The 10,138-nt window shown below is 41.2% G+C and overlaps 1 long non-coding RNA gene across 1 annotated transcript in view; it reads right to left on the bottom strand.

Annotated features, from left to right (window-relative positions):
• The window catches only part of LOC110264013, a 26,904-nt gene continuing 17,249 nt past the window's right edge, over positions 484–10,138 (bottom strand). Inside the window, exon 3 of the long non-coding RNA XR_002349743.1 lies at positions 484–538. This is a non-coding gene — a long non-coding RNA (uncharacterized LOC110264013). The remainder of the gene's footprint in view (positions 539–10,138) is intronic.

Raw genomic sequence — 10,138 nt, 5'->3', positions numbered from 1 at the left:
AGACTAACAGCGTTAATCAATAGACCGTCATGTGCATAAAGCTCTAATTCTCATCATTCGACAAGACCTAATACATGACAAACGCTCAGAGTATGCAATTGAAGCATAGTCGGTCCATTCCTCAGGCTCTACAGGAAGGACTGCTCTGATACCATAATGTAACACCCTAACTACCAAAGTTAACGCTTCCGGCTGCGCAACTGTGATAGTTCAGACATTACGACGACTTCTATATTATTTAATACTAAAATATGAGCCTGTTTAAAACTTTAAACCGCAATACCGCTCCCAAAATACTTTCGTTTGACAACGCACATCCATAGATACCATACAACTTACAAAAACTCATAAAGAGTACATCCATATATATATACATAAATACATATAAATAACTTTACAAGCATTAACCAATACAATTCCTATCCCTCTTACAGATTATATCAAGATAAAGGCGAGGGTACAATAGGCCATAACTAAAACAATACAGAGCATCACAACAACAATTAAATAAGCTCTTCATAACTTCTGCGCCCATATCCTGAAAGGGGAAAAATGTAGTGGGGTGAGAACATCATCCTCGAAAGCGTTCTCAGTAGAGGGTTTTTGGGAATTACTGTAATAGGATATGTGAAAATAAACCGTAGTAGAGATTAATAACCGTTTTATGCCTCCTTTTTAAAAACAACGGTTTACAGTAAAAGTAAAGTCTAAAAGTCTTTTCTGAAGGAAGAACCGTTCAATTCTCAAAAACTCAAAAGCCTTTCAAAACAGTTTATCTATGCTGAACCAAAACAGCCTTTTATATTTTATTCCAAACCAGAAACACAAAACCGAAAGCAACCATCGGTTTATCTAATTTCAACCACGTCCCTAGGCCCAAACAATCCAACCATCAACCAATCACCACAGTCCAACAGAGTCCTAATAGCAAACACAAATAGGAAGATAAAAGCACAAACAAACAGTTATTGCAAGTAGAACAATTAGCAATTATTCACATAGGCAAACCAAGTATAATATGCACACCCAAACAATGTCACATAGATGCATATGATGCATGCCTGTCCCTAGTGGCTGATGATATCATCTGTCGGTTATAGAGCCAACCCGACAAGTCCTGGTAGCTAACCATTGGACTGTCCCTCTGTCGCGCATCCCCAACTCGAGTTATACTCAATATAAACTTGATCATAATCATGATCCATATCCAACACCCTCACTGGTGTATATTCACGGGGGCGAGCTCATCCGGGCCTTTCACAGTGCCCGGCCACACTTACGACATAGGGTCATGGTGCACGAAATTGTGATCATCAACAATGGTGCCAAAGGACTTGGAGCTCTCAAACGTGAATCACACTTTGTCACAATTCCGCACAACTAACCAGCAAGTGCACTGGGTCATCCAAGTAATAAACCTTACGTGAGTAAGGGTCGATTGATGAGAGAACTTTTGCGTGGTCTAGAAATTTGCGGATAATCCTCGTTGCAAGTATAGTTTCTAAACCTTCAAAAGTCCTTCCATACAAACGTTTTGGGTGTCACAAGTAACGAACCCCTTTAGAAATTGTTAACTGAGTATTCAAACCTCGGATCGTCTTCTCAAGGAACTGCGAGGAAGCGTTTTCTTATTATTGGCTATAAAGGTTGTAATCGGGGTTTAGAAGATGAGAAGCAAGTAATTTAAATGACAAGTAAAGTAAATGGCAATTAAAATAAATAAATACTGTAAGACAAACTTTTGGCAAGGTAAGAGAAGTCGGAGGTCCAACGTAGTTATCTCTCTCAACTATGATGAAAGTTGAATCTAAACTCAACTTGGTCAACCTTTACTTTTATAACCTCTGGTCTATGCTGTCTGTACTTGGATCTGGGCCAAAAAGGGCTTCAGAATTCGCTGGGGGCGTATTCTGTATTTTCTGGTGTGTGGCCTCTGTCACGCGGTCGCGTCATCTGGAGCTTTTCCTTTCCACGCGGTCGCGTCAGTCATGCGACCGCGTCATGTGCATTCTGCTTAAGGCACGCGGTCGCGTCAGTCATGCGGCCGCGTCACTGCTGATTCGTGCTTGGCACGCGATCGCATCATCCATGCGATCGCGTGAATACCAGTTTCCTTCAAGGCTCTGTTTTGCTTTCTCCTTCCATTTTTGTATGTTTCCTTTATCATCCTTTAAGTCATTTTGCCTTAGAAAATCTGAAACTACTCAACACACTAATCACGGCATCGAATGGAAATAAAGGTAATTAAAATAATTAATTTTTAAAGCTTAGGAAACATGTTTTTCACAATATGACATAATAAGGAAGGGAAGGTAAAACCATGCAATTAATGTGAATAAGTAGGTGAAGAGTTGAATAAATCACTCTAATTAAGGACAAAAGAACTCATGAAATATGGGTTTATCAACCTCCCCACACTTAAACACTAGCATGTCCTCATGCTAAATCCAAGGTAAATAATTAAGGTTAAAGTGATGGAATGTTATGAAATGCAACCTATGCTAAATGCATCTACCTAATGAGTCATGCAATTTTAATTCATCCACTCATATATAAAGCCTACATGTAGTCAAATTATTTCACATTCTCAAGGAGATATATATACATATATAGCTAACCCTCAAATAATAAAGCACTTTTTGCAAATGAGATGAGAGAAAAAGACTTGCAAGACAATCAAAGATAAATGTTAATGAGCTTTTGAACCCTCACTGGATTTTGTGTTTTCTCTCTAATCACTCAGTGTTCGTTGGGTTAATCACTCTATTCTTCTTTTTATTCTTCCTTTCTATAACCTTGTTTTTCGTCTAACCAATCAACAATTATAGAACATAGTCATACTAAAACTCATGAGGTCTTTAATTAAGGTTGTAATGGGGTCAAGGCAAAGGGTAAGGATATATGTATAAGGCTAAGTGAGCTAATAAGTGAATCCTTAATTAGACTAAGATCTCACCTAACATACATACTTAGTAAAACAATGCTTCTTTACCTATTCTCCCTATTTTCTCGCTTCTGATGTCACATGCTCATGTTTCAATTCTTGTTTTTATCTCATGTGCATTGCTTTTTATTTTTCATTGGGGAATTCTTTTTTTTTTTGTATTCCCTTATTTACATGCTTGAAAACTAATGTAAAAGGTAGGCTAATATGGGGTAAGTGAGCTAAAATCAAATGATGGCCTCAATCATTATTTTGAGATGTACCTATATTCTATAATCGGACATATAGACTAAAACAAAGTAAAGAACACCAGAATAAGAAAGAAGGTTAGAACACACAGGAATAAAATTATGGTTTGAATGTAACCATACAATTAAGCTCAAAACTCACCGGCTATGTGTTCTCTAGCTGAAATATCATTTATCACTTATGTATGTCATGCAGGTTTAGTTAAAAATTCTCATTATTCTCTTAAAAAGTAATTTAGGGTAGCCTTTGAAGTTTTAATGTTTCTCCTTGATGAAATGTTGTCAGTTTAACTACATCATGTAATGCTATATATACAAGGGTTTATGGATCTAAATATATTATGTTCAAGTTCCTAGCTTTCTCTTTTTTTTTTATATTTGTCAATTTAAACTAAGCTATAATTAAGCTATCTTATGTAAAAACGGTAAACTATACTAATTGATCCACTAATAAGTTAGAATTGCAAACTAAACTAAATAACTAAAATAAACTAAATAACTAGAATATGAACTAAGAATGCAAAATGCAGAAAATAGAGTAAAAGACACAAGTAGCAATGTATAAGTACTCAGAAAATAATAGTAAAAAGAAAAATACAGAAAAATATCCAAAATAAAATGAAAAAGTATGTAGTGGTTCACCAAGATAAACGCCAGAGATGGCGACCTCCCCACACTTAAAAGGAAGCATCGTCCCCGATGCTCAATCAAGCCGGGTGTGAAGGAGTGTCATCACTGGTAGGGATGGTAGCTGGGGTCTCTGTGGTGGTGGTGGGCTGAGAGTCTGGCTGCTGTAGAGGGGGGAATGACTAGATCGGGATCTCCGGATCTGCAGCCTCAAGCTGATGTGGGGCCTCCTGCTTTGGTGTAGCGTGCTCTGTGCCTGCCTGCTGATGAGGCTCCTCCTCGTGCTCATCCTCCTCCTCCTCTGATGGCTCTAATGGTGTGTCGGGCTCGGAGGGGATGTCGGCGCCCTGTCTGATCATCAGCTTCAGATGGGAATAGTGTCGCCTACTGCGATGCTCCAATCTCTCATACCGGCGCCTGTTACGGCGCTCCATCTGATCAAGCTGGCGGAATAGACGGTGCACGATGCGATAAACCGGCTCAGAGGCGGGTAGAGGTGCAGTGGTGGCAGCAGGGGCAGCTGGGGCAGCTGTGGATGAAGAGGGTCCAGCAGACGGAGGGGCTGTCTCATCAGTAGCAGTGACAGGTGGTGGTCTGTAGCCCAAAGCAAGGAAGTTCCTGCTATGAGGAATGATCTTCCTGCAGTCCGCTGCTGGTGGTCGCTCATCGGCATCCTCCCAAGGCACACCAGCCTGACGGCCTAGCCGTGTAACCAGATAAGGAAAGGGGAGGGTGCCTCGGACGTGGACCCTGGCCATAAAATGCCGGATAAAACGAGGCAAGTATAGGTCCTTACCCTCCAGCACACACCAAAGGAGGGTGATCATGGTAGCCGGGATCTCCGTCTCGTGAGTACTCGGCATCACAAAATTACTCAAGATCTGATGCCATAGCCGAGCCTCATCATTCAAGTGTACTCTCTTGATCCCTCGAGGCATAGTGGTGTCCTGACCCATCTCCCAAGGAACAGCAGGGTCGAGAGCTATCCATGCCTTCACAGCATCCCAATCAAACCGCATCTGGCCCATGTCCTCCTCAGCCTGTGCATAACCATCTGGCTGATCGGACTTGGCTGGGAGCTGGAGAATGGTCTATATGGCCTCCTCAGTGACCAGAATTTGCTTTCCCCTCAGGTTCACTACATCTAGGGTAGTAAGGTAGTAGTTGCAATAAAATTCCCGGACCCAAGATGCATTGACCTCTGTCAGTGGTCTCTCCAGAAAGAACCAGCCCCTTTGCTTGATTTGCTCAGTAGTGTATTGCTGGAGGGCTTCTGGAATCTTCAAGGTACGTTCCAGGTATAGATTTCTGGAGTTTGCAAAAGTCGGGTACTTTAGCTCACAGTACCGGTTTACAAATTTTATAGGATCAGTCGAAGGGAGCAGCTGGTCAGCTTTTTCCTGCTGTGTAAAGTTCTTCTCCCGCCATGAGGAATCGTGCATTAGAGCAATGATGGACTGGGAGGAATCTCTGCGCTTGCGCTTGCCAGTAGCCTTGCCTTTGCCTTTTCTTTGTGAGGCAGACATCCTGAAAAACAGAAAACCAGGAAATGGATAAAATAGGAAAGCAAAATAGGCAATTTTAACAAAGGAAACTCAAAGCGGTAAGGGAGAAATAGAATAAAGAAAATGAGTAATTGAAATGTGATTGAATTAATGTTAAATGGAAAGAAAAATCAATATGCCATAGTGAGAAAATTAGAGGAAGTAAAAGTAATCAGAAAAGAGATCAGGAGGGTTAGTATGGTAAAAAGAAACTAGTAAATTAAAATTAGTGAGTTAGGAAAGTAAGTGGCATAGAAAAATTCCATATAACAAGGATTCACAGGTAAGAATAGAAGTACTCATAATCGAATAAAGGAAACAGGGTGATGCTGATTCGAATAGAAATAAAGAAATCAGAAATTGGAATCAATGAATCACAAATGCAGGTTATGAACCAGGAAATCAAAGAGGATAAGAAAGTGGCCCTATCATTCATGAAATGGATTGGGGGAAGCAGAGTAAAACAGAGTTGCCAAACCAAAACAAGAATGAAAACAATTTTCAAAAAATTTGGACAGCATTCCGGCTAAAATTGGATTGTCCCGGAAAATAAACAGCAATCATATCAGTTCATATGAATTAAAAAAATCAAGCTTCATGTACATAGATATAAAATTAACATAAAAACTCAAAGTAAACAGCAGTAACATACAAGAAAGCAGCATATGAATCATGATTATAGCAGCAACAGATTTTACACATAGGATAAAACAGAAGTAAGAACAGTGCAAGTAAACAGACCTAGATCCACTAACCACAGCCTAAGCTACCTAACAACCTAAAAATCCACTACAACATGCAAGTCTACCTATCCTAATCATGAACATAAACGGAATACAAAAATACAGAAAAGTGACGAATGGATAAAAAGGTTGCGTGTTGGGGAACCTGGTAAGCGGAAGGGGTGGAACAGGGAAGAAGGTGATTGCGGCGGCGTCCAGCGCGGTGGTGGTGCACGGCGTCACGGTGGCTGCTGATGGGGACAGTGGCGGCGAGGGTTTTGGGTTGGTGATAGAAGAAGGGGGGTGTGGTTGGGTGGCGGAGAGAGAGGGGGGCGCGGCTGGGTGGCCGGCGGTGGGGGGCGTGTTGGAGGGAGAGGGAGCAGAGAGGAAGAAGAGGGTGGGGGGTGGGGGGCTCGCGACTGATAGGGTTCGCGGGCTGGGGGGTTATATTTTCGAATCCACGCGGCCGAGTGGAGCACGCGGTCGCGTGGTTGGAACGAAAATGGGAGTGATGCGATCGCGTGGGGTGCGCGATCGCATGAGAGGGGGGAAGAAGGGTGACGCGATCGCGTGAGTCGCTAGAATTTGTGCTAAACGCACGACTCCAGCGCCGTTTTAGCGCAACTCTCTGTCTCCTTTTGGGGTGATGTGCAATCCATGCGATGCGATCGCGTCGCTCACGCGGTCGCGTGGGATTGGTATTGTGCAAATGACGTGGTCGCATGGGGCATGCGATAGCGTGGGCCAATTTGTGCGAAACGCACAGGGGCCGCACGATTCCAGCCTAACTTTCTGTTCGTTGGATCCTTACACCGATATATATATCACGCGGCCGCGTGGGTCACGCGGTCGCGCGGGTGGTGTTTTCCGCGATCGCATGGGGCATGCGGTCGCGTCGTGCATCGCTTTTTTTTTTATGCATGAAAAATGCAGAATGCAGTGATTAATAAGAATGTTATGCATGATTCCAGGTTTAATAAATTAAAATGAAAAAGGAAAAATGAAAGCAATTAACAAGAAATAAATTGAAAAAGAAGCGACCATACCCTGGTGGGTTGTCTCCCACCTAGCACTTTTAGTTAAAGTCCTTAAGTTGGACACTGGAGAAGTATCCTGTTATGGTGGCTTATGTTTAAATTTGTCCAGAAATCTCCACCAGTGCTTGGAATGCCAATAGCCTCCGGGGTCCCAAACTAAGCACGCAAAGCTTCCGAACAACTTTAAATATATTGTTAGGCTCTCGGGATGACAAATGTCAGAATAAACTCCAGGATTCCAAGCCTTGCTTTTAAATCCGCATCCGTCTTGATCTACATGTCTCCATTCGGGCGGGTTAAAAAGTAGAATCTCACCTTGGTGACCAAACGTTTTCTGTGATCCATGTGATTGAGCGTGATACCAATCCGTGTACTTTGAAGTGAAGCGTGGAACCTTATTGAACCTTGTGCACCAGCTCTGAGTGCGAGCCATTCCCCTGTTACTCTTAAAGCCGCAGAGAGCTCTAAGCTGGCCATCTGTTTCAAGTACACCATATTCAAGTGAATAAGTAAAGTTATAAGTTAAGGATTATACCTACTTGAAGCTTGTATTAGGTGGTAATGGCCTTGGGATAGGTGTTTTTGGTGGTTCTGCAAGTTCCGTTTCCTTGTGCTCTTCTGTGAATTCTTCCACTTCCTTGCAAAGGTCTTCAATTGTATCTGTGTCCTGGTCAAAGTCTTCTATGTCTTCCTCATCACTTGAGTCATAGATTGGAGGTTGAGAGAAATCTACCTCCGCATCATCTTCATATTCACTTGGGGAAAATTCTTCGATCTTAGAGAATTCACTTGCGGATGCAAGTTCATCACTAGGAGAACTAGACTTGTGACTATCATCATCAACGAAATTTGCTCCTTGGATTATTCCGTCTGATTCTTCGTAAACGACTCGCCTTGGAGATTGTACGGTATCCTCCTTAGCATCAACTGTAGCATCTTGGACGGAGTTTTCTTCAATTCTGGATTCCCAAGGAAGTTCAGCATCACCTAGATCTTCAACCAACTCTTTTTCTTGAATAATGACAGCTTCTTCCACTTGTTCTAGTACGAATTCATTCTCTGTCTTGTCCACTGGAGTCTCTAGTATTTCTTTCATGCTACGCTCTTCATTGGGCTGTCCACATGGAGTTGTGGTTGGTCCTTGTATATTTGAGCATCTAGTGGCCCATTGAATTAGTGCTTGCTCCATTTGTTGAATGGTTGTTTGAAATTTCATTACTGTTTCTTTTAGGCGATCCTCTGCTTTGTGGTTTGCCAGACTTGGACATGATACAAAGGAAAGTGGTGATGATTGGGAACGATTCGATTGGTATTGGGGTAAGGAAGGATCATATGATGGCGAATGGTGAAGAGAAGCTTGTGAGTGTGGTGGTTCGAGGTTATNCAAACTTTTGGCAAGGTAAGAGAAGTCGGAGGTCCAACGTAGTTATCTCTCTCAACTATGATGAAAGTTGAATCTAAACTCTACTTGGTCAACCTTTACTAGGGCAAAGGAAAGTCAGGGGACTAATTAAATTGATCTTTGAATCCTATTTATTTCCTAAGAAAAGGTTGGGATTGCTTAAGTTCATCTCAATTAGCAAGATAACGATTATCAATTATGTTAAGTTTAATAACTGTTGAGTTACTAAATTCTTAACCAGAACCAAAAGGGGAAGAAGTAAAATTGCTGGAATAATAAAAATATCCTTAGATAGGAAGCAATGGCAACTTGAATCAAGAGAACAATCATAAACTGAAAATACCTCAAATATCATTAATTCAAATAACTGTCTGTAACATGGAAGAATTCTTAGATCAAATTATAATAATCAATTCAAATGTTGGAATAAATAAATAAAAGTAAAACTAAAATAAAAGAACATTAAACCTGGGATCCAGAGTTACTCTTAAAACAAGAAGAAATCCTAAATCCTAAAAGAGAGAGAGAAGATCTCCCTCTCAACTAAATCTAAATCATTGAAAGGTAAAATATGCAAGCTCTCTCTGAATGGATGCATTCCCACACTTTATAACCTCTGGTCTATGCTGTCTGTACTTGGATCTGGGCCGAAAAGGGCTTCAGAATTCCCTGGGGGCGTATTCTGTATTTTCTGGTGTGTGGCCTCTGTCACGCGTCCGCGTGGGTCACGCGGTCGCGTCATCTGGAGCTTTTCCTTTCCACGCGGTCGCGTCAGTCATGCGACCGCGTCATGTGCATTCTGCTTAAGGCGCGCGGTCGCGTCAGTCATGCGGCCGCGTCGCTGCTGATTCGTGCTTGGCACGTGATCGCGTCATCCATGCGATCGCGTGAATACCAGTTTCCTTCAAGGCTCTGTTTTGCTTTCTCCTTCCATTTTTGTATGTTTCCTTTATCATCCTTTAAGTCATTCTGCCTTAGAAAATCTGAAACTACTCAACACACTAATCACGGCATCGAATGGAAATAAATGTAATTAAAATAATTAATTTTTAAAGCTTAGGAAACATGTTTTTCACAATATGACATAATAAGGAAGGGAAGGTAAAACCATGCAATTAATGTGAATAAGTAGGTGAAGAGTTGAATAAATCACTCTAATTAAGCACAAAAGAACTCATGAAATATGGGTTTATCAACCTACCCACACTTAAACACTAGCATGTCCTCATGCTAAATCCAAGGTAAATAATTAAGGTTAAAGTGATGGAATGTTATGAAATGCAACCTATGCTAAATGCATCTACCTAATGAGTCATGCAATTTTAATTCATCCACTCATATATAATGCCTACATGTAGTCAAATTATTTCACATTCTCAAGGAGATATATATACATATATAGCTAACCCTCAAATAATAAAGCACTTTTTGCAAATGAGATGAGAGAAAAAGACTTGCAAGACAATCAAAGATAAATGTTAATGAGCTTTTGAACCCTCACTGGATTTTGTGTTTTCTCTCTAATCACTCAGTGTTCGTTGGGTTAATCACTCTATTCTTCCTTTCATTCTTCCTTTCTATAACTTTGTTTTTCATCTAACCAATCAACAATTA

This window comes from Arachis ipaensis, chromosome B06 (genome assembly GCF_000816755.2).
Source record: "Arachis ipaensis cultivar K30076 chromosome B06, Araip1.1, whole genome shotgun sequence".
In the NCBI taxonomy this organism is placed as follows: domain Eukaryota; kingdom Viridiplantae; phylum Streptophyta; class Magnoliopsida; order Fabales; family Fabaceae; genus Arachis; species Arachis ipaensis.
This window is presented reverse-complemented; position numbering and strand designations above follow the sequence as displayed.